Raw genomic sequence first — 27634 nt, forward strand, 5'->3', positions numbered from 1 at the left:
TCCTTTCCCCCTCCCACCATCTACCGCAGCCACTTCCGCCCGTCCTCCGGAAGTGGGTCCGCGGCAACTGCCACCTCCCGTCATCCCGCCTTATCGCCCCCCGCCTATCACCATCGCCACCAAGGGAGCACGGAACGTGACTCTGCAGGACTTGAGGTTGTTCTGCAGTTACTATTCACAGAACTGGAGAAGAGGTGTGGGCAGGACAGAGTGCGGGTGAGAAAGGACATGGGGACAAGAGTAAAGGCTGGGCAAGAAGGGGCGGGGCGGTGTGGCGGAAAGCCGGAGCTCGCGTCACGTCGAGCCGCGCGGGAAGAAGAGCGCATGCGCATGACACCTCGGCCGGGTGAAGTTTGGTGCTTGGACAGCTTCGCCAGGCCGGACTTGGGCGGGAAGGGGGCGGAGCGAGAGCCCGGAAGTGGGGGCGGAGTCGGCCAGGGGCAGTCTCGCCAGGCCCCCACGGTTTTACTGTCACAACAACATGCCTCTTTGGGGTTCTGAAGAAGGCCTAAGCTGGCCCACTCTCTGGATTCGAGTCCTGGTGAGAAGCAATTCTGGAAGCACCAAGGCCTGTGTTCACCCGTTCCTACGCTGAGAGCTCTGTAGCAGTACTAGAAGAAAGCTGTTTTGTTTATTGCTCACTTTTCTCGCTGCATCTCTAACGGAGGCAGGACCTTCCTTGGGTCTACTCATACAGTAAGCTCTACTCCCTCTCCCACCCCCAGGACAACTCTGTTCTACACGCATTGTGCGAAGCCCTTGTCAAGTATCAGTGTTAGTACGCACAAGTCTGAACCATGGTTACCGTTCTCTGAACAGCACAGAAGTTTTGCAGAGGTTAGATGGCTAGAAAGTGATAGGGGCTGATAGCGAACCTTCCAGTCTGTGACACTGACCTGTGTTGCCACTATCGTGTGCAAACAGTCTCCTCTTGAACCTTTCCACACCTTCAAACATTAGACTTCCAGTTTCCAAAATTGCCCTGGTTGATTTTTCTCTAAATGTATTGGTCAGACCTGTTCTTGACTTAAAACTGCATGCAAAAGCAGCTACTACTAATTTTTGTTCATATGTCGTCTACTTAATGACATGTTCTAGAATTTTGCCAGGGCTGTGCAACCTTTGTTTTTTTCCCCTTTTATTGAAAACTGGAACTTAGTGTGTAGTCTTCTGGAATATCTTCTTTGATACTGAACTGCTAAAATCCTTGGAATTTTCATATGTGATAAGAGTACTAGGAGGCTCTTTTGTTATAATATTTGACCTTTGACCTTAGTTCCTGCCACAAGGCCACAAAAACCCTTGGCATTTCCTGGGTGATAGGAATGTCATTTCTTCTAATGAGCAACTTTGTGTGGGCTCCTAGACAGCTTCTGAATGGGAGCTGATCATTGGAAAGATCAAGCTACGATTAGAAAGTTGGAATTTTTTAGCATCTCCCTCCTGCACCTTTCCTTGTGGGAAGGCTTCCCTTGTGGCTCAGCTGGTAAAGAATCCACCTGCAATGCCGGAGATCTGGATTTGATCCCCTGGAGAAGGGAAAGGCTACCCACTCCAGTATTCTGGCATAGAGAATTCCATGGACTATAGTCCATACTGTTGCAAAGAGTTGGACACTACTGAGTGACTTTGATTTCGTTCTCATGCCACCCCCTACCCTTGACATTGTATTGAGATGAGAGAAGGGTTGAAAATGGAGCTAATGATAAATCATGCTTAGGTGATGAAGCATCCTTTAAAATTCCAACAAAATGGGGGTTCAGAGAGCTTCCAGGTTGGTGAACACATCCACAAACTGGGAGGATGCAACACCCTCAACTCAGGAAGACAGAAGCTCCTGTGCTTGGGACCTGCCCCCTCCATGCCTTTCCCCTTCCCCCACCCCCATATCCCCCACCCCAGGCCTTGACCTCTGTATGTCATCTGGCATTCATCTATATCCTTTAATAAACTAATAAACATGGATAAGTGTTTCCCAGAGTTCTGTGAGTTGGTCTAGCAAATTACTGAATCCTCCGGGTATGAAGTCACAGGAACCTCCAGGTAGAACAGAAGTTAGGAGTAACTTGGTGACTTACTACTTGTAATTGGCATCTGAAGCAGAGTCAGTCTCATGGTACTGGTCCCTAACCTGTGTTTTCTGATGTTATTTCAGATTGTGTCAGAATTGAGTTAAATTGTAGGACAACCAGCTGGTATCCCAGAGAACTGCTTGGTGGGAGAAAACGCCCATGCATTTGGTGGCAGAGGTAAAGTATTCTGTATGAGTAGTAATGAAGACATGTAGGAAAAAGACTGGGTTTTTTAGTACATACGTTAATCTGACTTGCTGTTAACATCAGACTGAATCCAATAGGAACTACTAATTTTAGGCAATCATATGTCATCCATTTAATGACATGTTCTAGGATCTCGCCAAGATTATGGAAAGATTTACAGCCTCTGTTTCCCACCCCACCCCACCCCACCACCCTTTTGAAAATTGTAACCTAGGTTCCAGTTTCCTGGAATATCTTCTACCCACACAGTTCCTCCAGAATATTAGCAGTGACCAAGTTGCATATTTACAGTACTGGGAATGTAATAGTTACTAAGTCAGGAGTCTTGAAATGATTTTTTTATTTGGAAAGATGTCATAATATTAGAGGAGAAGGCACCCTACTCCAGTACTCTTGCTTGGAAAATCCCTTGGACGGAGGAGCCTGGTGGTCTGCAGTCCACGGGGTCGCTGAGAGTCGGACACGACTGAGCGACTTCACTTTCACTTTTCACTTTCCTGCATTGGAGAAGGAAATGGCAACCCACTCCAGTGTTCTTGCCTGGAGTATCCCAGGGACGGGGAAGCCTGGTGGGCTCCCATCTATGGGGTCACACAGAGTCGGACACGACTGAAGTGACTTAGCAGTAGCAGCATAATATTAGAAACAGTCTTAAGACAAAATTTATATTGCTGTCAACCTCACATAATACAGTTCTACAGATAACTTCCTGATACTTTCACAACCCCAAATTTACTCCACTCAGCTGGCTTTCTTATTGGAATTAATGGTAACACCACTTCATTTGTTCAGGCCATAATGCTGAGAGCCATCCTCATACTCCTCTCTTACAACCCCTGTCAATCTGTCTGAAAATCCTCTTGGCTCTATCTTCAAACCGTGTCTCAGGTTCAATACCTCGGTATTCTCACAGCCACCTTCATCCCACACCTGGACAACCCAGGTCCCTCTATCCTTACTTCCCTCCTCCGGTAGCCTGGTCTTCACACAGCAGTCAGAGTGATCCTGGCATTTTTCTGCTTAAAACCCCACAGTGTATCCCCAGTTCAATTGGAATAAAAAGCCAGTCCTTTCAGTAGACTACAGAGCCCAATACCAACTGGCCTGCTTACTCCTAATGGGCTTTGCTCACTCTGTCTCAGCCACACTACCTTCATTGCTATTCCTTGGGGAATATTTCTAGTGCAAAAGCTCTAGCTGTTCTCTCTGCTTATCAGTTCATCAGTCAGTTCAGTTGCTCAGTCATATCTGACTCTTTGCAACCCCATGGACTGAAGCATGCTAGGCTTCCCTATTCATCACCAACTCCTGGAGCTTGCTCAAACTCATGTCCATCAAGTCAGTGATGCCATCCAACCATTTCATCCTCTGTCAGCCACTTCTCCTCTTGCCTTCAAATTTTCCCAGCATCAGGGTCTTTTCCAGTGAGTCAGTTCTTCACATCAGGTGGCCAAAACATTGGAGCGTCAGCATCAGTCCTTCCAATGAATATTCAGGTCTGATTTCCTTTAAGATTGACTGATTTGATCTCCTTGTAGTCAAAGAGACTTGCAAGAATCTTCTCTAACACCACAGTTCAAAAGCATCAATTCTTCAGTGTTCAGCTTTCTTTATGATTCAGTTCTCACATCCATGCATGACTACTGGAAAAATCATAGCTTTGGCTAGACAGACCATTGTTGGCAAAGTAATGTCTCTGCTTTTTGATATGCTGTCTATGTTTGACATAGCTTTTCTTCCAAGGAGGAAGTGTCTTTTAATTTCATGGCTGCACTCACCATCTGCAGTGATTTTGGAGCCCAAAAAAATAAAGTCTGTCACTGTTTTCCATTGTTTCCCCATCTATTTGCCATGAAGTGATGGAACTGGATGCCATGATCTTTGTTTTTTTTTTTTAATGTTGAGTTTTAAGCCAACTTTTTCACCCCCTTCTCACTTTCATCAAGAGATTCTTCAGTTCCTCTTCACTTTCTGCCATAAGAGTGGTATCATCTGCATATCTGAGGTTACTGATATTTCTCCTGGCAATCTTGATTCCTGCTTGTGCTTCATCCAGCCCAGCATTTTGCATGATGTACTCTGCATGGAAGTTAAATAAGCAGGGTGACAATATACCGCCTTGACATACTCCTTTCCCAATTTGGAACCAGTCCATTGTTCCATGTCCAGTTCTAACTGTTGCTTCTTGACCTGCATACAGATTTCTCAAGAGGTAGGTAAAGTGGTCAGGTATTCCCATCTCTTGAAGAATTTTCCACAGTTTGTTGTGATCCACACAGTTAAAGGCTTTGGTATAGTCAATAAAGCAGAAGTAAATGTTATTCTGGAACTCTCGCTTTTTATATGATCCAACAGATGTTGCAATTTGATCTATCTGCTTATAAAGCTCCTATTCTGGATATTTTCATTACTCAGATATTTCCTCAAATGTCACCTTCTCAGTGAGGCCTTCCCTGACCAACCTATTTAAACCCTGGCCCTTACCACAGCATTGCCAGTATCCCTTTGTTGTTGTTCAGTCGCTCAGTCGTGTATGAGTCTTTGCAGCCCATCAACTGCAGCCTGTCAGGCTTCCCTGTCCTTCACCATCTCCTGGAGCTTGCTCAAACTCATGTCCATTGAGTCAGTGATGCCATCCAACCATCGCATCTTCTGTCGTCCCCTTCTCCTCCTGCCTTCAATCTTTCCCAGCATCAAGGTCTTTTCTAATGAGTTGGCTCTTTGAATCAGGTGGCCAAAGTACTGGAGCTTCAGCTTCAACATCAGTCCATCCAAATGAATATTCAGGATTGATTTCCTTTAGGATTGACTGGTTTGATCTCCTTGCAGTCCAAGGGATTCTTAAAGAGTCTTCTCCCAACACTACAGTTACTCTCCCTCACTCTGCTCCATTTTTTCAGTAGCACTTATCAACTCCTTCCATATTTATTATGCTTTACTACTTCCTATCTGCCTCTGCCTGCTTGAATGTCAGTTCCCTGAGAGGAGGCATGTTTGGCTGTTTGGTTCCTTGCTATATCCCAAGTGCCTGGACAAGGGTATGCTCAGCACTTAGTAGGTGCTCAGTAAACATTTGTGAAATGAATGAATGAATGAACTTGAACAATTATTTTCATGATGGAGTATTGTTATCTGGGCCTTTCTTACCTGCAGATACATGAACATAGTGGTAAGCATACTATGCGTATTTTGTATATGATATTTTTATCATCATACCATAAATACTATCATGTTTCTAAATATTTTCAGAATTACAACCACTTTTTCTTTTTAAATGTACTTAAACTTTTTGCATGCTTGTTATTATTTTTCAGACAATAGACTTGTTCAAAGGAAAAGTTAATTATTTCCCACCTCCACTTATCCTGCTGAAAGGAACCACTTTCAAATTTAGTGGATATCTTTCCAAATATTTTCTCTATACATACATATAAATATGTAACATGTACAGATTTCACAGTTCAAAGACAAGTATGTAACTTTATTTTCTGTAACACAAGCCAGTTTCTATTTTAGGCCTCACTTACTCTGATAGCAGAAAAACCAAGTGTAGTTAACTCAGAATAAATGTTCACACTTCATGATTTGCTTATGTATTAATGATCAGTTATGGTTTAATTCAGGCTTAATCCACCTGCAATGTGGGAGACCTGGGTTTGATCCCTGGATTGGCAAGATCCCCTGAAGGAGGGCATGGCAACCCACTCCAGTATTCTTGCCTGGAGAATCCCCATGGACAGAGGAGCTTGGCAGGCTGCAGTCCATGGGGTTGCAAAGCAACGGACCCAACTGAACGACTAAGCACAGCACAGCATGGTTTAATTCTAGTGAACTTGTTCTTTTCTCCTTTCACCTTTATATAATTACCAAGTTTTTTAAAGTTATTATAAAAGTATATATTCATTGCAGAAAAATTTTGTTGTTGTTCAGCTGCTAACAACAGCTGTCTGCCTCTTTGAGACCCCGTGAACTGCAGTATGCCAGGCTTCTCTGTCCTTCACTATCTCCCTGAATTTGCTCAAACTAATGTCTGTTGAATCAGTGATGCCACCTCCTCTGCTGCCCGCTTCTCTTGTCCTCAGTTTTTCCCAGCATCAGGGTCTTCCCCAGTGAGTCAGCTCTTTGTATCTGCTGGTCAAAGCACTGGAGCTTCAGTTTCAGCATCAGTCCTTCAATGAATATTCATGGTTGATTTCCTTTAGGATGGACTAGTTTGATCTCCTTGCAGTCCAAGGGACTCTCAAGAGTCTTCTCCAACACCACAGTTCGAAAGCATCACTTCTCTGGTGCTCAGCCTTCTTTATGGTCCAACTCTCATGTCCATGCATGAGTCCTGGAAAAACCATAGTTTTGACTGTATGGATTTTTGTTGGCCAAGCGATTCTCTGCTTTTTAATACACTGTCTAGGTTTGTTAATAGCTATTTTTCCAAGGAGTAAGCATCTTAAAATAGTAAGTCACAAATAAGCAAAATAAAAACCATATGTAAAGCCAGCAGCCAGAAATAATCAATTTGTTCTGTTCATATATATGCATATTTGAGTTCCTATTATAATTAGCTTTTATTGTTTTATATATTGCAAACATTTTTTCATGTCAGAAAATACACTTGCATGGCATTTTTAATGACTGTGTGGTCTCCCATTGTATAAATGTACCATAATTATTTTACCTGATTTTGTACATTTGGTTTGTTTCCAGCTTTTCATTTTTGTGGAATTACTTGTAGATGAATCTCTGTGCACATCCCTAATTATTTCCTCAGGATAAAACCCTTGGAACAGTTGTTAAAAGGTTGTGCTCACTGTTGAAGGCTTTTGATGGTGTTGTCAGTAGACCTACCAAATGGAGTCACTGCTTTCACTCCAGCAGGCAGAAGGATCCTTTTCTTCACATTGTGCCAACACCATCTTAAAAGTCTTCCACACTACCTTGTTTTTCGATGTTTTCTTGAATGTTTTCACAAGTATATTTTTTTCCAACATAATATTTTTCAGGTGATAATTATTTGGGATTCATTTTAGAAATTAGATCCTCTTTTATAATTTAATAGACTCCTCCTTATCTTATCAAGTATTCTTTGTATTGATTTTGGTCCAAAGCCCTATAGGGACAAAAGTCAGTTTGTATATTTGCTATTTGTGACATGTTCTTTTATTCTGGAATATATTGTAAAACTCTGACCCATAAAGAAATGGCCATATTCGTTTTCTCCTCTTATCTTATTTTACCTCTTAGCAACTTGTAAGACACTGGACTGTGCACCTCTTCTTCCAACACTATTCCCCTTTAATTCCCTTGCCACCACTCTCTCCTGGGTGCCCTCCTCCCTCTCTGACTACTCCTTCTCAACCTTCCTAACCAGCTTCTTCCTCTTCCCTTTTATTCTGTACCCAACACTTTCTGTTTATGTAATGCTGTTACCGAACTTAGGTCTGGATCCTCGTTGTCCAAAAATTATTACTCAAGAAAGAGAAAAATGTTTGTAAAAGGAAAGTTGCTTCAGAGTGCTGGCAATCTGAGGAGACAGTGAATTCAGTTTCCCTGCAAAGCTATCTCTGAAGATTCTGCTTGGCCATGATAGTTTGTAAAGGGGAAAAAAGGAAATAATCTCAGTTAATCATTGAAATAGGGGCACAGAGTTGTTTCAGTTCCCGACATAAAGAAAGCTGAGAGCCAAAGAATTGATGCTTTTGAACTGTGGTGTTAGAGAAGACTCTTGAGAGTCCCTTGGACTGCAAGAAGATCCAACCTGTCAGTCCTAAAGGAAATCAGTCCTGAATATTCATTGGAAAGACTGATGCTGAAGCTGAAGCTCTAATACTTTGGCCACCTGATGCAAAGAAATGACTCAGTGGAAAAGACCTTGATGCTGGGAACGATTGAAGGCAGGAGGAGAAGGGGATGACAGAGGATGCGATGGTTGGATGGCATCACTGACTCGATGGACATGGGTTTGAGCAAGCTTTGGGAGTTGGTGATGGACAGGAAAACCTGGCATGCTGCAGTACATGGGGTCGCAAAGAGTTGGACACGACTGAACGACTGAACTGAACCGAACTGAATCCTGTTATCCTAAGATGTAAATTATGGGAATGGGTCTGGTAAGACCTTTACAACCTTGAGACATTCTTTTGATTTACTGTAATAACCAATTTAAAAAGCATATAGCTCTCTTGTTAAGACTAGCAAGGGGGGCTGTCTCCATTCCCCCTTCTGATGTCTATGTCAGAAGCTTTCTCTGTCCCTTTTTCTCTTTAATAAAACTCTGCTACACAAAAGCTCTTAAGTGATCAAGCCAGGTCCCTGGTCCCAAAGCTAAATCATCTTCTTCAGAGATCACAAATCCCACATTGTTCAGCATAAGCTATCAATGTCAAGACAAAAGGAACCTCTCAGGAGAGTTCTTTCCTGCCAGAAGCTGCTTTCAATCCCAGTATGAGTCACTTGGCTTCCATTATCAACTCCACAAATAAGCCCCCAGGCCTCTTCTCCTCATCCTCCAGGCCCATATATCCAGCTACATACTTGGACATCTCAACTGGGTCCCCTCACAGACAGCTCTAATGCACGTGTCCAAAACTGACTCACAGTATTCCTCCCAGCTCCTCTCCCAGCATTCCCCTTCTCAGTGAGTAGCTCCATCATCCCATGAAATACTTGTGCCAGAATTCCAAGTCCTTCACAAAGTTTCCACCTCTAATCAATAAACACACTCCTCAAGGTTCATCTCCCAATTACTTCATGCTGCGCTTCTCTCTGTCTTTTCCCAACCTGGGCCAGTTGTTACAGCTCATACCCTAACCATAGGGATTGGGTCACAAAGGACTTGAGCTTGGCCAGCCAGTTCCTTCCTGGAATTTACCGAACTAGGAGAAGGTTTCTGTCAGATAGCAAACCACGAGCACAAATGAAAATAGTTTCAGCTTTTCTATTTAAAGGACGAAAGTCTTGGAGGACACTTGCTCAAGATTTGTGGGCCTTGCTCAACCTTTTGACCTTCTGACATGAGTTGATGCTCAAACTATGTGCAATATATATAGTAAGTGCTCAGTAAATGTTGGTTACTATTCTTATGATTAATTCTGAAAAGTTTCAGTCTAGTACTTTTTGTTTGTTTCATTTGTTCTATTCCCATCTTAGGAATACCAGTTTTGTATATGTTGGGACTCATTTGACTACTTCCACTTCCCTCATTTTCTGGTCTTTGTTTCTTTGCCATTTGTCATGTTTTTTGAATAGTTTTTTGTGCATGCATGCATGCTTGCTCAGTTGTGTCCAGCTCTTTGCAATCATGTGAACTGTAGCCCACCAGGCTCCTCTGTCCAAGGAATTTTCCAAGCAAGAATACTGGGAGTGGGTTACCATTTCTTCCTGTAGGGAATCTTCCTGACCCAGGGTTCAAACCAGCATCTCCTGCATTGGCAAGCGGATTCTTTACCACTGAGCTACCTGGGAAGCCCCTAGTTTTTTTAGTTATACTTATTTTATTTTTGATGTTTCTAATGTTCCCAGGCAAATATCAGGTTAATACAGTTAAGTTCCCCCAATTTTCCTTAAATTTAAAATAAAATTCTAACAGTGCATACTTGGTTTTATTTTTTCATTCTTCCAAAATGTATGATTTAGTGGTTTTCAGTATACTTGATACAGTTACACAACCATCACCACTTATCCAAAACACTTTCATCACCCTTGAAAGAAACTGCATGTCCATTAGCAGTCACTCTCCTTTCCTGCCTCCCTCACCCCTATGAACCATTGATTTACTATACATCCCTATCAGCCTGTTCTGAACATTTCATATGAATATCATCAGACGTGTCTGCTTCTTAGCGTAGTTTTTAAGATTTCATCCATGTTATAGTATGTATTAGCACTTCATTCCTTTTTGTGGCTGAATAACTTTTCACTGTATATATGTTGTTTATTCATTCATCAGTTGATAGATATTAAGTTGTTTCCACTCTATAGTATCTGTTTTTGCCATTGTAATATAAGGAATACATAAAAGGAGACTGGACTGCAGCCTCCACATAAAAGCCTACAGAATCCTCAGATGAAGAAAGGTATTTGGGAGAAATTTGTGTTTTCTGGGGAACAGTGGATGTGGGCCAGTGCCCCCCTAGATTTGGGGAAATCCCAATTTTAAATGATCTGTTAACCCTGTTCTTGTTATGCACATAATCATTACACCATGTATCTTCTGTGTCAGATGGAGACAGTCCTGACCATGGGCATGTTCTGACTTTGTCCTGTCTTCTCACTCACTCAGTCCTTGGCCTGGTTGGTATTCATTCCTGAAATACCCTCCACCTGTAAGTCTCTCTTCATGTGGGTTTTCTTAATCATTATACTATTTTCTAAAATCTGCTCCCATTAGCACTTCCAGGAGGTGAGGGTGGACTTTTCTAGAACACTGAAGACAGATAACCCCTACTCCCTTTTTTATGTCCCTTGTGGCTAAAAATAAATAACTAAAAATTGGGTGTGGGGGCCTGGAGTTATACTGCAAATATGGGGCTAAAGAGGATGTGACTAGCCCAGACATCTCCGTAGCTGATGTGTAAAGCTGAAGACTGTGTAGTGTGCCATAGGGAATTCAAGTGAAACCCAGAATATTAAGCAGAGACTTAGGATGAAGGTGGGGTGGTAGATGGAGGACACTTGGGAATTTCAGTTTAATCATGGGATGAAAGCTATTTAAGTACACTTAAAATCATAGCACTGCCTTGCTTTGTTTCACAGTGAAGGATGCACTTACTGCCTTGTGTCTGGTCTTTCCTTATTTAATCCTAGTATTATTTTAATTATATTACTTTGGAGCATTTCTCCCCAACTAGATTATGAGCTTCTTACAAGAAGAGACCCTGCTTACCTCATAATACTCATATGTTTCTGAATTTGTTCAATGCAGCGAACATTTACCTGCCAGCTCAGATTCTGGCTCCTCTGATTTCTGTGGACTTGGGAGATTCGGTTTCCTTTTCCAAGGCTCAGGTCGTGAAATCTGCCTTTCATTCTTGGCAAGGCATTCATGAGGATCAAGTGAAACCAAGGCTATGGGAACCCTTTTAGAACTGAAAAGAGCTATGTAAGTATCTGTGGTATTTAGAAGTTTCCAGATAGCAATCAGTATGCCAGGGTGCTAGTCGTTTTGAGCTTTCAGGGGAGGACCCCTTAATGCCCTTTCCATCTGAGAACTGAGAAAGCCCTGAGCATCCCCTCCTTTAGGAAGCTGCTCCCATTTCTCACCTGGCCTCTCCTTTTTCAGGACTCTCAGAGTGTGATCATGCCACAGAGAAATCCAGTCTGCTTTTAAACACCTTTCTTTAACCATATTATAAGTTCTGATTGTCACTAGATCGGTTGGTTGGTTTTCAAATCTGTGAATTTGCATTTAAACCAGCAGCATTCTTAAGTCAGTATTCCTTTAGACCAGCTCCATCAGAAAGGGTTTTCCAGTTACCTAGTGAATATTTGAACCTTCAGGTACTGATGCCAGGAAGCTGAGGTTTTCCTGTAGGGCCTCCACTAGTGGGGAGTGGTGCAGAGAGGGGAGGAGAGGGAGAAGGGCAGTCAAAGGAGAACAGTCTGAAACAGAGATGTCTTTTGCCTTCAGGATGTATCAGGTCACAGGAGAGAGGAGACTGGTTATCAAGAAAGAACAAAAAAACTTACAAGTAAAACACTGAAGACAATGCAGGAGTACAAGAAGTATGTAAAATTAATTTGGAGTATTTCCTGAAGGTAGGTTTGAAGGGAACCAGGAGAGAGGAATCCCTGGTTTAGGGGTCATATCCTTCTCTACTTGAAGTAGAAACTAGCTCAAATAGGAATATTTCTAATCTTTATCATCTAAACTGAGCCTGGTGCCAGGAGCTTGGATGCTGATCCTGATTGCAGTGACCAGGTTTCACACATCCCAATCAAACCCTTTAAAGCATCTCCTCATGTAGGAGCAGTTGAGAAGTACTTTTGGGGAAAACAATTTTAACGAATACCTCCAAAGCAAAACTATAACCTCATCATAATTCCTTTATTTCTTTTGAAATGGGTTTTAAACCAGAATAACTATTTCTAATTGTTAGAAATATTTTAAATAATTGTCAGTAATAATCTTTACTAATCATGAAAAGAGAAACACATACATTGGTCTTTTTCAAAGTATCATTTCTGATCTTCTGCTCGGTATGTGAGTTGCTGTTTTCCACCTTATTTTGTGGTAAAGGTGTGGTACTCATGTTCCCCACCCCCATGCCCCCCAAACCAGTACCAGACTCCCCTAGAACAGTGGAAGAACAGAAGTTAAAGGCAACCCTAACCCCAGCAGACACTCATCAGGTATCACCTGGAAGCCGTTCAAGGCAAAACCCAAAAATGTTTAAGGGACCCCTAGCTTCTTGGAGGTAATAATCCATTCTGCCTACTGCCTCCCAGTTATTTCACCGCTATATGACAGTCACCTCTGCATTGTATCACGCACTGATTTCATTCCTGGTAACTGTTGAAGGACTGACCTTTTCAGATGATTGGCGCTTCTAAATAGATCCATTTGAGGTCATGTCTGGGGGAATATTAAGCTTGCATTCTCACATGCCTTCTTGAGTGGGTGAAAAACAATTGGAATTTCTGTACAGAATTGGGTGTGATGTATGAAATGGATCCTGTTACTCAGCTGCAACCCAGAGTGAGGCAAATATCTCAAGAAAAACATTTGATATGCATTTTTCTGGGCTTTGTCAATACCTGAAAACAAGAGGCAGTTTCTTCCAAGGAAGAGATCATGGATGGTTGGTCTGAGGAACACAGAGATTCCAGATTGATTTCCCCTCCCTCAGCTTGGGGTGCCACATCTTCCTTATCCACCCACCAAAGTCCTCAGAAGTCTTCTGTTACTAGCTCAAATGCCTCTTCCTCCTTGAAACCTCAGTCACTGTCAGCACTGATTTGTCTTTCCCTTGGAATTCATTGTGGTACAGTTATCCCTAGTGTTACTCCTTTCCTCATCTCTCAGTTTCACCTCACCCCCAGCAGTATCTTGAGAGACCCCAGTGGAGTATGAACAGCTGCAGGATGCAGCAGATGTGAGCAGCCACAGAGGAAATCGAAGTCTCAGTGAAATCCTATATGGAAACCCAGGCAAGCTGTGTAATCGAAATTAAGAAAGGTAGAAAAAAAATGTAAAATGTTGAAGATTTAGCCTGATAAATTTTGAGCAAAAGAAGAAAGAAACATGATATAGTGGATAAGGCAGAACTTTGGGCTCAAATCTGAGTGAAGTTTACAAAGTCCACTCAACCAGATCCCTAGAGGAGAGATAGACCCAAGAAAATGTTAGAAACTTGGTTGTAGATTTTACAAGATTGAACCAAGAGGGCCAAGTCTGTGGGGTAATGGAAAATAGAGTAGGCACTCCAAGAATAATACATTGTTTTCTCATTTAAAAAGTAAGGAAGCACAATCTGAAAAGTATGGGAAAGTGCAAGTTTAGGCCTGCGTTGAGAGATGCCATGGCATATCATTATGCCTTGAGTTCAGCTGCCACCTCCGCCACAAAGTTCTGTGCCCATGGGCAATTCTTTAACCTCTCGATGCCTAAGTTCCTCTACCTGCCAAATGGGAAATGATAATGGCCACCTCATGGTATTCTTGTAAAGACTGGAGGAGTTGCCAACAATGGTGCCTGGTACATAGTGAGTACTATGTTATTTTATTACACATGAAATTTGGAAGTTCTCCTTGGTGATTTATTTGGAATCAATAAACTTTAGGAATAACCTTATCAAATTTTTCATAAATGATGAAACACAGTGTCATTATGTGACCTTTATAAGCCATTTGAATTGCATTTTATTATCCACCAGTCTCTTTAGGACATTTTTAAATGACTTCATGTATTTAAATCTTGTCTTCCAGTATGACTCTTGAATGCAGGAAGTTCTGTCTTAACCTTATGTGACACAATGTGAGGCACATATATCAGAGCTTACTAATACCTGTTAGTTCCTTTAAAATGCAAACTTTCAAATGTATCCCAATGACAGTCATTTACACATTAGCAATAAGTTTCTTTCTTTGTAAGTATTTATTTGGCTGTTAGTTGTGGCACTCAGGATCTTCAGTCTTCCTGTGGCATGCAAACTCAGCTGTGGCATGTAGGATCTAGTTCCCAGGCCGGGGATCAAACCCAGGACGCCTGCGTTGGGAGCATGAAGTCTTAGTGAAGCCACTGGATCACCAGGGAAGTCCCAGCTTCTTTCTTTTTTAATGCCATCTTGGAAAACCCAGATGTCCCTGGTAGAAAGGTCTGGATAAGTAAGTGTTAACAAAGGGAGAGAAGACCCCAGAAGGAAATGTGGCTGCGGCAGCAGATCTTGCTGGGTCTCGATAGAGGAAATAAAATGTGTTTACTGAAAAGTTTTATGAAAACAAAACAGAAGGTATAACAAGGACCATGACTCATACTTTTCAACTGCCCCCTCTGTCCAGCTATGGCAGGCTCCTTTTCATGTGTTTTTCCGCAGATGTTGGGCCCCTGTCCTCAGGCTCACAGCCCATTGAAGAAACTGGTCAGCAGCTTCGAAAAACAACCCAGGGCATGGAAGAAGGCCCTGCAGGGCCCCAGAGCTCAGAACTTGACCTGAAGCTTTGACCAGGAGGTAACATTTGTCCTTCCTATTAACCAAATGTAAGGGAACTGTTGGAACAGCAAGGACACAGGAGGATCGAATCATTTCACTAAACTCCATTTGTGAGCCGTTTCAAATTTACCGATTTCCTGCTGGGGCAGTGGGAGAGGGAAAATGAGAAGAAAAACCAAGTCCAGTGGTCTTAATTCTGAGGGCCTACATGGGGCAGAGAATATGCTTTGATGGAAAGGCAAGACTTTTCTCTGGGATATGTAGAATTGGAGGCAAGGGGAGGCAGGAGGGAGGTTGGGAATGTAGGCTCTGGAGGAGGGAAGTAGGAAGTGAGTTCTGTCCTCCCAGTGGGCTTTCCCTCCCCAAGCAGATCACTAGCACAGACGGGAGTGACTATTAGGAGAGATGGGGGTTCCGTTCAAAAGCTGGATGGGCTGGTGACTGTCCCTTTGCCACAGAGCTAGAGTGGCAGTGCAGCATGCATCCCAGAGGTCTGGCATGCCAAGCTCCAGGAGGACCCCAAGGTCAAGTGGACAGAGCAGGAACAGGGTTTGTGCCATCTTGCCAATCTACTGCCCTGTCTGAGAGGGTGCTCTCCAGATGAGGTCCATCAGGGGCCTGTGGGGTGTATAGCCAGCAATGAAAACTGAGGGGAGCAGAAGGAGGCTGAGCCAGATGTTCCCCCTTCTTCCCAGCAACGATGCCCACATCCTGTCCAGCCTACATCCATCCATCAGATGTAGGAACTTCAAAGTAGAGACAGGGTGTACAGCCAGTTGAGTTGCCAGATAAAACACAGGACACCCAATTAAATTTGAACTTCAGACAAACAAGGAATAATTGTTATTGCATGAGACATACACTAAAAAAAGACTATTCCTTGTTTATCTGAAATTAAAATCTTACTGGCTGTCCTGATTTTTTTAAATTGTTTTGCTAAATCTGGTATTTCTATTAACAGGACAACATGCTAAATGAATCTCAACATTTTTGAGGATGGTATTAAAGTAATAGGGTCTTGTCATGTCTGGGCAGTTGTAGGAACTTCCAGAAGTGGTGCTGAGTTCTCCAGGCTCTGGGATTTTGTTACTGACTCCCAGGTGACAGTTTCTTTTCCAAGCACTTGGCCCCTCTTCCCTCTGGGAGCTATGAGAGAAAAGAAAAAAGAAATATACTATACAAGCTGATTTGATGGGCCAGCCAAAGGAACTGGCAGTAACTCAGGGGTTTCAAACTGTGGGTCACAACTCCTGCAGGTTGTGAACCCAGGTCGTGCCAGCATGAGTAGGGGATAGGGTGGATTAGGGAAGGGGATCAGAGTGTACAGCCTGTATTTTTTTTTCAACTGCTCTCCCTTTTTAATCAATTTTACACAATGATATTGTACATGAGTAATCACAGTAAGAGACAGGATGGGTTTCCTATACACATACAAGACGTACAAGCTCATTCACTGAGGCTTTTAGAAGGTTTTATCAGTACAAAACTTGTTAATACAGGTGAAGCCCAAGAATACAGTAGACATGACAGAACATCAACTCAGCAGAGGTGAATTCTTAAGGCGTTTGTCTCCTGCCCACACTGTCTGCCATGAACCAAGTATAGAGGACTTTCTCTCTCGGGTATTTAACCTTTGATGAGCACAGGCCTGTGGGACATGCAGCTTCACAGTGACCCCACAGCTCAACCACACCAACCTTGACACAAGCAAAGGATATCTTCCTTTCTCCAAGTATTCTCAAGAGTAAAAAAGCTATTCCTGGTCACCCTACTCCTTTGGGTAACCTACATTCTAAAATATATGATTATTAATCTGGTAACATTCTCAAGCATTTTTGGCAAGATATCTCAAATATCTCATCACTGTTCATCTACTCACTAAAAATTCTTTGAGCTTCATAAAGATTGTTTCTGATTTTCCCCTCAAAGTATGACAATTACATACAGAATAAATGTGCTAGAGTTAACAGAACTAAACAGAGGGCAGACTTTTCCTTACAAAATAAAGCAGTAATGGAGATATAAGAGAATAGTCTAGTATACACATTAATGGAGGAAGCTGAGTCCACTAATGATTCTGTCACTTCTACCCAATCCACTAACAGTTCTGAGCGAGTGTGTTTCTACTTTCCTTTTTCACACCCAATCTCATTAGCCACAGGAACTGTTAAAAGTTCACAATGTTGACCTTCACTTGGCCCATGGAATTCCCATGATACGCAATGGGGAAACTGCCCACCAGCCCTCACAGTCAGCTACTGCTTCCCATGGCCAGAGCTAGACCTCATCACTGCCTGGGATGGGTTTTAGTTCTCTCACTTACATACCTCAGGAACATAGAGGTTCAAAGACTACATTAAACAAAGGCTTGCAGGACACATTAGGGAAAGAAAAACCCATGCATCACATCCACATCTATTTTCCATCCTTCACAAAGCCTAACCCTCTTACAACAAAACAGGCTTTTGTAAGCAGGTTTTTAAAAAGATAAAGCAGGAGAAATCAGTAACTGGCTGTGATTTGACCTAAAGTAGAGAAAGAAAACAAAATGTTTGCTAGATTTTAAAAATGACAATTTTACAAAGACAATCTTCAATCTGTAATTTTATTACTTAACTGTCTCTAGAAGCAGAGTATTAATACAAAATAAAAACTGATTTTTTCATTAGACAATTCCACAAAATTTCAATAAACATTTAACATTCATTATTTTAGTAAATTTTATGTAATAATCCGTGACTACCGAAGGTTTCCTATGTGTGATTTTATACTTTTGCACAATCCTTCATATAAACTAGGTACTGGGAGGAAGTGTGGTAAGAAACAGCCAAAGGACAGCTGTTCCTCTTTCCTGAAAGTAAAATCAAATTACTATCTATCTCACACCCACCACTGCCATGCACACAGTTGTTAGTTGCTGAGTCGTGTCTGACTCAGTGACCCAGTGGACTATAGCCTGCCAGACTCCTCTGTCCACGGGATTTCCCTGACAAGAATATTGGAGTGGGTTGCCATTTCCTTCTCTACTGCTTGTATTTTATCTCAAAAAAATCCTGTATCTCTGAGTTATTGTGTGTATACATGACTAACAATATTTCTTACTGTAGTCAGGGTCCAAAATGTTTGAAAGACACTAATGATGATGTTGAGGCTTGCAGGACATTATTGTGAAAACTATTGGATCAACAGCCAGGATGAGTTGGTTTCACACCCATGGGTTAGGGTAAGCTTTGCCTTGTTCTGGAGAAATCACCCTCTGGAACCATCTTATCTTTTCATGGAATCTTCAGTCCCTGCATATAAATGGCCAATGCTTAATTTAAATCATTTAAAGTTCCCAGGTTTGTTCATTTTGTTTACTGTACTGTAATAACTTATTAAAAACTTACATGGAATTGAACATTGTTGCACCTGGTCTTAGGCATTAAATATGTTATAATGTGGGACTAAAGGCATTGTCCAAATGGCCATAGTGGGTTTTCTTAATTTATTTTTTTATTGAAGGATAATTGCTTTACAGAAAACCATAGTGGTTTTAACATTTGCTTTATTTCCTCCTCTAAAGGAAAGGTTTTTCACTGAAAAATCCATGGAGATTACTTGGGATAATTCCCCAAAGCTACCCTAAATGGTTTTGACAGAGTCATAATTTCTCTCATGCAAAGAATATATGATGCTTTTACTTAGAAAGTGGAAGAAGAAATGTTTGCAGTTGTACTTTGAATTTTTAAAAAATTCCTATAACAATTAGCTCTTGATTCAGAAATTATAAATAAAGCTATTTTATCATCCAGTGTCACTGAAACATTTTGTCCTGTGATGTTTTAGTTTTTATTGTTCTTAGAGATTTAATTTTTATCTTGCCCTGTTTGTCGGAAATAGCTTATAAATATTAAGTCTAAATACTTATTGTCCTGTACCAATTGCTCCAACCTCTGTTTCTTCAAATTTTGTATTTATATATGAATGAAGTGGATTTGCCATGCTTTTTCAGTAGGGAGATACTGTTTGGCCATGGAATGTACAGGCTTTGGAGGCAGATACACCAGGATATGAAACTAATTCTGACACACAGTACACTGTGACACACAACACACTATGATTTTGAAAGGCACATAACGCCTTAGAGCCTCAACATCCTTAAATGTAAGATGGGGGGGAAGTACCTAACTGGAAGAGCTATTGTGGAGTTTATATGAAAGAATAAAGACTGGCATGGGGAAGATAATGCTATATACTCACCAAAGTCCATTTGTGTTTCCTCTTTATGAACTTGACAGTACGTTTTAAACCTCCCTTTAATTAGTTTGGGGCTATGTGACTGGGTTATGGTGTGGGCTATTTCTAGGCCTGGCTACCTAACCTGCTCCCATAGAGCACACATGTTTTAGATCGTGTGGCTGCAAGACGAAGACTGCTCAACTCACATAAGACTGTGTAAGCAAGAAATCAACCTTTCTTTGATTCTTTCTTCCTGGTAGCTCAGCTGGAAAAGAATCTGCCTGCAATGTAGAAGACCCTAGTTTGATTCCTGGGTCGGGAAGATCCCCTGGAGAAGGGATAGGCTACCCACTTCAGTATTCTTGGGCTTCCCTGGTGGCTCAGACAGTAAGAATCTACCTGCAATGAGGGAGACCTAGGTTCGATCCCTGGGTTGGGAAAATCCCCTGGAGAAGGGAACAGCTACCTACTCCAGTATTCTAGCCTAGAGAATTCCAAATTCCATGGACTCTACAGTTAATGGGGTCACAAAGAGTCAGATATGACTGAGTGATTCTTTCAGTTTTTATTCTTTAAGGCCATTAAGATTTTGAGTTTGTTGCTACAACATTGACTAGCCAACTCTGACCAGTGGGGCTTCTCAGGTGGCACTAGTGGTAAAGAACCTGCATCCCAATGTAGGAGGATGTAAGAGACTTGGGTTTGATCCCTGGGTTGGGAAGATCTCCTAGACGAGGACATGGCAACCCATTTCAGCATTCTTGCCTGGAGAATCCCATGGCTAGAGGAGCCTGGCAAACTACAATCCATAGGGTCACAAAGAGTCGGACATGATTGAAGTGATTTAGCATGCATGCAAACACTAAACAATGCATTTGAGATACTAAGTGTATTTTTCTTAAATGTAGGTAGATGTAGGTACTTGGATATAGAAACTTAGATACAGATAGAAAACAGTAAATTTTAGCATTTAAGGTATCTATGAACCTTAAAGTATAGTATGAGTCCTTTGATATATATTAAGAGTAAAAAAGAAGGCAGAGTATATACCATGTCACATTTTGTGTAAGAAAGAAGGGAAAATCAAGATATACATATGTATTTGCTTATTTTTGCCCCCCCCCAAAAGAAAGTATAGGAAAAGAGAAAACAGAAACTGATAAAAATGATTACCTATAAGGGGTAGATTGGAACAGAGTGGAGATAGTGTTCATGGGAGTGAGACTTCTCTGACTAAATATGTTTATACAGTGTTGATTTTTGAGCCATAAAGTTTATGTATTCAGAAATAAGAGTAAATCATAAAAGGAAAATGCCCTAAAGTTGGACCTTAAAAGAAACACATGGCCCAACTCTAAATAAAATTGGTCATTCAACCAGCAATGAAAAAGAAGCTTATTTGGGATAAACTAAACACTCTTCCAGTTGAGCTATTTCAAATCCTGAAAGATGATGCTGTGAAAGTGCTGCACTCAATATGCCAGCAAATTTGGAAAACTCAGCAGTGGCCACAGGACTGGAAAAGGTCAGTTTTCATTCCAATCCCAAAGGCAATGCCAAAGAATGCTCAAACTACCACACAATTGCACTCATCTCACACGCTAGTAAAGTAATGCTCAAAATTCTCCAAGCCAGGCTTCAGCAATATGTGAACCGTGAACTTCCTGATGTTCAAGCTGGTTTTAGAAAAGGCAGAGGAACCAGAGATCAAATTGCCAACATCCACTGGATCATGGAAAAAGCAAGAGGGTGCCAGAAAAACATCTATCTCTGCTTTATTGACTATGCCAACTCTGTGTGGATCAGAATAAACTGTGGAAAATTCTCAATGAGATGGGAATACCAGACCACCTGACCTGCCTCTTGAGAAATCTCTATGCAGGTCAGGAAACAACAGTTAGAACTGGACATGGAACAATAGACTGGTTCCAAATAGGAAAAGGAGTACATCAAGGCTGTATATTGTCACCTGGCTTATTTAACTTATATGCAGAGTACATCATGAGAAACGCTGGACTGGAAGAAACACAAGCTGGAATCAAGATTGCCGGGAGAAATATCAATAACCTCAGATATGCAGATGACACCACCCTTATGGCAGAAAGTGAAGAGGAACTCAAAAGCCTCTTGATGAAAGTGGAGAGTGAAAAAGTTGGCTTAAAGCTCAACATTCAGAAAACGGAGATCATGGCATCCGGTCCCATCACTTCATGGGAAATAGATGGGGAAACAGTGGAAACAGTGTCAGACTTTATTTTGGGGGGCTCCAAAATCACTGCAGATGGTGACTGCAGCCAGGAAATTAAAAGACACTTACTCCTTGGAAGGAAAGTTAAGACCAACCTAGATAGCGTATTAAAAAGCAGAGATATTACTTTGCCAACAAAGGTCTGTCTAGTCAAGGCTATGGTTTTTCCTGTGGTCATGTATGGATGTGAGAGTTGGACTGTGAAGAAGGCTGAGCACCGAAGAATTGATGCTTTTGAACTGTGGTGTTGGAGAAGACTCTTGAGAGTCCCTTGGACTGCAAGGAGATCCAACCAGTCCATTCTGAAGGAGATCAGCCCTGGGATTTCTTTGGAAGGAATGATGCTCAAGCTGAAAGTCCAGTACTTTGGCCACCTCATGCAAAGAGTTGACTCATTGGAAAAGACTCTGATGCTGGGAGGGATTGGAGGCAGGAGGAGAAGGGGATGACAGAGGATGAGATGGTTGGATGGGATCACTGACTCGATGGACGTGAGTTTGAATGAACTCTGGGAGTTAGTGATGGACAGGGAGGCCTGGCATGCTGCAATTCATGGGGTTGCAAAGAGTTGGACACGACTGAGCAACTGAACTGATCTGAACTGAAACACTCTTATTCTGACTGCACATACATTTTATTGGAAAAGAGGAATGTCCAGTATAAGAGGGGAAAAATAAAGGAGAATTTAAGAAAAACACTGCTAAATACCAATAACAATATAAACTCATATAATTCATATTCCACCTCCTTGCTCTCCATACATATACATATGAAATAGTTGTGCTCCTGAAGGATCCTAAAAATTATATTCTAGTGACAATGAGCCTACCTAGTCCCCTTATTTTGCATTTCCCAATAAAATAACTGCCACAGGCAAGGATAATCAAATGGTACTGCAATCACTACAGGAAAGGTAGTTGGGCAATAGGTTATTCCCACAGGGGCGGAGTACCACTTCACAGATCATTACTAATTTCAAAGGGAAAGTTGTTCCTTTGATACCCGATGCAATGTATGCCCCCACACACATATGCATGTGGCCTTGCCTGTCCCTGGGGACCCACTTGCCCAGACTGCTGGGTAAAGTGGCCCAGTGACAGTTGTAAAGCTCCAGCCTCCACCTTGTCACCTCACCTCCTATGACAGATGTCCCTGCTTTGACATGGCTGTCATTACACCTACCAGAGTCAAAGCTGCAGCAGCTCCCATGCCTGGGTCCAAAGCAGTGGGACCCATGGAGGCCCTGGTTTTTCCAGTAGCTGCCCAGAGGCACCTGGTAACACAGCCGAGACGTACAAATGCATCAACACCCCATAGGAGTGTTGATTCCCCAGATGAGTCCTCCAGGATGTGATGGTGTCACGCAGCAACTCCAAAGATGTCCCACATGACAAAGTGACAAGCAGGCCACTTGTGAAGTCATTGGCAGCTCAGCAATAAATCACTTTTTATTTGTTTCCCTCCTTTTCTGCCTCAATTCTTACCCTTCCCTTTTTTTGCTCCCATGAGATTGTACTCATTATAAAACACTAGCATGTAAACTTTGCCTCAGTCTTTGTTCCCAGGCAGGTGCTTCTCTGTGGAGGTATGGCAGTCACCATCTCCACCCAGTCACCATTAGGGTCACCAGTAGTGGAAAAACCCAACATATGGACCTCTTCATAAAATGAATGAAGATGAACCTTCATGAGGTGGAACTCTTCAGAATGCTCTGAAGCATTCTTGCAAACAATGTTTAACCCCAAACGAATCAAGCTTCCAGATCTAATTTCCATTTTAAGGGCAACATAGGCTTCCCTGGTGGCTCAGATGGTAAAGAGTCTGACTACAATGCGGGAGACCTGGGTTTGATCCCTGGGTTTGATCCCTGGGTTGGGAAGATCCCCTGGAGAAGGAAATGGCAACCCACTCCAGTATTCTTGCCTGGAAAATCCCATGGACAGAGGAGCCTGGTAGGCTATAGTCCATGGGGTCGCAAAGAGTGGGACACAACTGAGCAACTTAACTTTCTTTTCTAGGCTTAAAAGTTAAAGAACACCATCAGGAAGAAAGCAGACACATTAAGAATGTACAACTCTATAAATCCCCTGGCCTGGACTCTTCAACAGTCAATGTTGTAAGTCAAAACCAAACAGAAGTTAAGATGGGGGAGATTTTCCAGGTTAACCTCCAGAAAGACTTCACAAACCTTGATTAGATCGTGGGAGAAACTGCATAGAAATCTTCAGGGGACAATTTAAAAAATTTAAAGTGTGGAAAATTCTTCAAGAGATGGGAATACCAGACCACCTGATCTGCCTCTTGAGAAATCTGTATGCAGGTCAGGAAGCAACAGTTAGAACTGGGCATGGAACAACAGACTGGTCCAAATAGGAAAAGGAGTCAAGGCTGTATATCGTCACTCTGTTTATTTAACTTATATGCAGAGTACATCATGAGAAACGCTGGACTGGAAGAAACACAAGCTGGAATCAAGATTGCCAGGAGAAATATCAATAACCTCAGATATGCAGATGACACCACCCTTATGGCAGAAAGTGAAGAGGACCTCAAAAGCCTCTTGATGAAGGTGAAAGTGGAGAGTGAAAAAGTTGGCTTAAAGCTCAACATTCAGAAAATGAAGATCATGGCATCCCGTCCCACCACTTCATGGGAAATAGATGGGGAAACAGTGGAAACAGTGTCAGACTTTATTTTGGGGGGCTCCAAAATCACTACAGATGGTGACTGCAGCCATGAAATTAAAAGACACTTACTCCTTGGAAGGAAAGTTATGACCAACCTAGATAGCATATTCAAAAGCAGAGACATTACTTTGCCAACAAAGGTCTGTCTAGTCAAGGCTATGGTTTTTCCTGTGGTCATGTATGGATGTGAGAGTTGGACTGTGAAGAAGGCTGAGTGCCAAAGAATTGATGCTTTTGAACTGTGGTGTTGGAAAAGACCCTTGAGAGTCCCTTGGAGTGCAAGGAGATCCAACCAGTCCATTCTGAAGGAGATCAGCCCTGGGATTTCTTTGGAAGGAATGATGCTCAAGCTGAAAGTCCAGTACTTTGGCCACCTCATGCAAAGAGTTGACTCATTGGAAAAGACTCTGATGCTGGGAGGGATTGTGGGCAGGAGGAGAAGGGGACGACAGAGGATGAGATGGCTGGATGGCATCACTGACTCGATGGACGTGAGTCTGAGTGAACTCTGGGAGTTGGTGATGGACAGGGAGGCCTGGCGTGCTGCGATGCACGGGGTCGCAAAGAGTCAGACACGACTGCGTGACTGATCTGATCTGATCTGGATATTAGTTGTGATTGTAGAATGATTATTACTTTTCTTAGGTGTGATAGTGGCATTGTGTTTATATAGGTAATTGTCTTTATTTAGAGATTCATGCTGAAATATTTAAGGATCATGATGTCATATTGACAACTTAGTTTCAAATTTTATGTATGTCAGTGTATGTGTGGTGGGGGCAGGGAAGAGAGAGCAAATGTAAAATATTAACCATTCTGTTTAGAGGGAAGGCCTTCGTGGTTCTTTCAACATAAAATGTTTTAAAATTTTCACAATAAAACTTAAAGTGTTTTTAAATTGTCAGAAAAAAATCTAGGTAAAATTCAGGATACATTCATACTTGAAGAAATGTTTTAAACTGTTTTTTATTTTCCTCAATTGGTCTCCAAAAGGCAGTCAATACTTTATCAGGGATTAATTCACTTCCCTCAAAATGTATGTGAAAGTAGCTCAGTCGTGTCCAACTCTTTGGACCCCATGGCCTATAGAGTCCATGGAATTCTCCAGGCCAGAATACTGGAGTGGGTAGCCTTTCCCTTCTACAGGGGATCTGCCTAACCCAGGGATCAAACCCAGGTCTCCACATTGTGGGTGGATTCTTTACCAGATAAGCCATAGGGAAACCCAAGAAAACTGGAGTGTGTAGCCTATCCCTTCTCCAGTGGATCTTCCCAACCCAGGAATCGAACTGGGGTCTCCTGCATTTAAGGCAGATTCTTTACCAATTAAGCTATCAGGGAAGCCCTTCAAAATATGTGTTCACTCCCAAATTGCTGTGCTTTCAAAAGTTATTTAGTTCTAGCAGGTGTCTAGCAATTTCCCACGTAGAAAGAATTTGATACCATTGTTGTACATCTAAATTCTTGTTGACAAAGAAGAATTTGTCAAACCAGCAAGTAGCACAGAGAGTCTCTTCCTTTGAAAATCTTTTTGGTGTGCAAACTGAATATTCAGGCACTGAGGCACCATGGAGAAAATGTTTTTTTTAGAAGTAAATTTTGATTAATCTGGTCGAGGCATCAGTTATCTTTCCCATGCATTACAAATCTTGTTTAGGATTCAGATAGGAATGGCTTCATTCTCTATAGCTGTATTAGCAACAGGTAGACACTAAACAGGAGAAGGCGATGGCACCCCACTCCAGTCCTGTTGCCTGGAAAATCCCATGGATGGAGGAGTCTGGTAGGCTGCAGTCCATGGGGTCACAAAGAGTCCGACACGACTGAGCGACTTCATTTTCACTTTCACTTTCCACTTTCATGCATTGGAGAAGGAAATGGCAACCCACTCCAGTGTTCTTCCCTGGAGAATCCCGGGGACAGGGGAGCCTGGTGGGCTGCCATCTATGGGGTTGCACAGAGTCGGACACAACTGAAGCGACTTAGCAGCAGCAGACACTAAATAACTTTTAAATATGATAATATACAGTTATTTCAGGCTTCTATTACTAAAACTACTTCCTGACTCATGGGGAAAACTTTCCAAGCTTGTTGTTGTTGTTGTAGCTATTTTAATTGATTTTCAGAGAGTTTTCTATTATTATCATTCCTCTAACCCACAGCTTGCACTTTATTCCCCAGATGCCTCCATTCCAAACACAGTTGCTACTCCCATACCCCCTTCTGCTCTCATCAAGGTGACTGGCTCCAGGTCAGCTGATCTTCAGCGCTTCCAACCAAGACAGTGCCAGGAAGCCATGCACCCTTACATTATATTCGTGCTAACTAAACTGGCTTGACAATGCTCTGGACTCATAAAGGAGTCCCCCACAGGTTGGGTTATCTCTGCTTTATCCAGGAAGGGGCCCTTCTTATACCCATAGAATGCTTGTAGTATACGAATGTGCATTTTCCCCTACTGAACAGCAGAACTCCTCACTTAAGGCTGAGTCCATAGCCACTGCATTAGGTTTCTGCTGCATTAATGCTGCATAGCAAGTGACCAAAAATCTCAAAAAAAAAAAGCCATTGATGTTTCTTTCAGGCCAGCAAAGGCAGCTCTGCTTTAGGCTATGCACTGGTTTAGGGCTGCTCCACTTGTCTCTTGTTCTCTGGACCAATGGCTACTTGGGCAGGCTCTTCTCCATGTAGGGTGGCAGCTGTGTTGGTAGGGTGAGCAGAAACACATGGCCTTGGCTTAGAACTAACATACTGTCGCTTCTGCCACATATCGCCCTGGTTGATTTTGGGATCCATATGGATCCCAAAATCAATGGGATAGGGAAGTACTCTCCATCCTGGTGAAACTTGCTAAGGGCAGGGAGAAGAGGAAGAATTGCAGGCAGATAATTCAGTTGACCTCAGTCTTCTTTGCAGCTTGGCGCATCCTTGCAACTAAGTTATGGCCAGTGGGATGTGAGGGGGAGCAATGTGTACAACCTTCAGGCCTTGCCCTTGTAAGGATTAGGCATGCCCTGTCTTCCCCCTGCCCATTACCTGGAGGGCATGGTGGGATTGCAGCAGTCACCCAGCCCAGAGGCAGATGGCACAGTTGTCCTTCCAGTCCTACCTCTGGACTGTTACACATATGTCATTTACACTGCTGGATTTTTGCCCCCCTGTTATGGCATCTTAGAACCATAGTTATTTAGTACACTATCCATTCATTCAACAAGTATCTACTGAGTGTCTTCTCTGTGCCAAGCATTGTGCTAAGGCTTGGAGGAAGTAACAATCAGCAAAAATAAGAAAGAGACTAATGTATGTTGCCTCCTTCAGAGTAATCCCTGAAGGTGGTGGGAAAGAGTTCAGAGCAGCATACAGCAGTAAATCAGCTTCCTTTACTATCTCTGGTTCTTTTCAGTTGCAGTCTGCTGCTGCTGCTGCTGCTAAGTCACTTCAGTCGTGTCTGACTCTGCGACTCCATAGACGGCAGCCCACCAGGGTCCCCTGTCCCTGGGATTCTCCAGGCAGGAACACTGGAGTGGGTTGCCATTTCCTTCTCCAATGCATGAA

General features: G+C 42.4%; 1 long non-coding RNA gene across 7 annotated transcripts; it reads left to right on the plus strand.

The window, feature by feature from the left end:
• The first annotated feature begins 1 nt into the window (after position 1).
• LOC147369128 (uncharacterized) lies at positions 2-24906 on the plus strand. Of its 7 annotated transcripts, XR_015167289.1 has the most exons (8): positions 38-696; positions 2156-2249; positions 10495-10597; positions 11197-11373; positions 11902-12029; positions 14807-14941; positions 23411-23508; positions 23819-24906. It is a non-coding gene; the product is annotated as an uncharacterized LOC147369128 (long non-coding RNA). The 7 variants fall into 7 exon arrangements; XR_015167287.1 differs by lacking the exons at positions 23411-23508; positions 23819-24906 and having other exon boundaries at positions 2-696; positions 14807-18728; XR_015167288.1 differs by lacking the exons at positions 23411-23508; positions 23819-24906 and having other exon boundaries at positions 2-216; positions 14807-18728.
• Positions 24907-27634: the final 2728 nt, after the last annotated feature.

Source organism: Bos grunniens, chromosome 7, assembly GCF_055505025.1.
Source record: "Bos grunniens cultivar Pamir isolate PY7600 chromosome 7, Bosgru_T2T1.0, whole genome shotgun sequence".
In the NCBI taxonomy this organism is placed as follows: domain Eukaryota; kingdom Metazoa; phylum Chordata; class Mammalia; order Artiodactyla; family Bovidae; genus Bos; species Bos grunniens.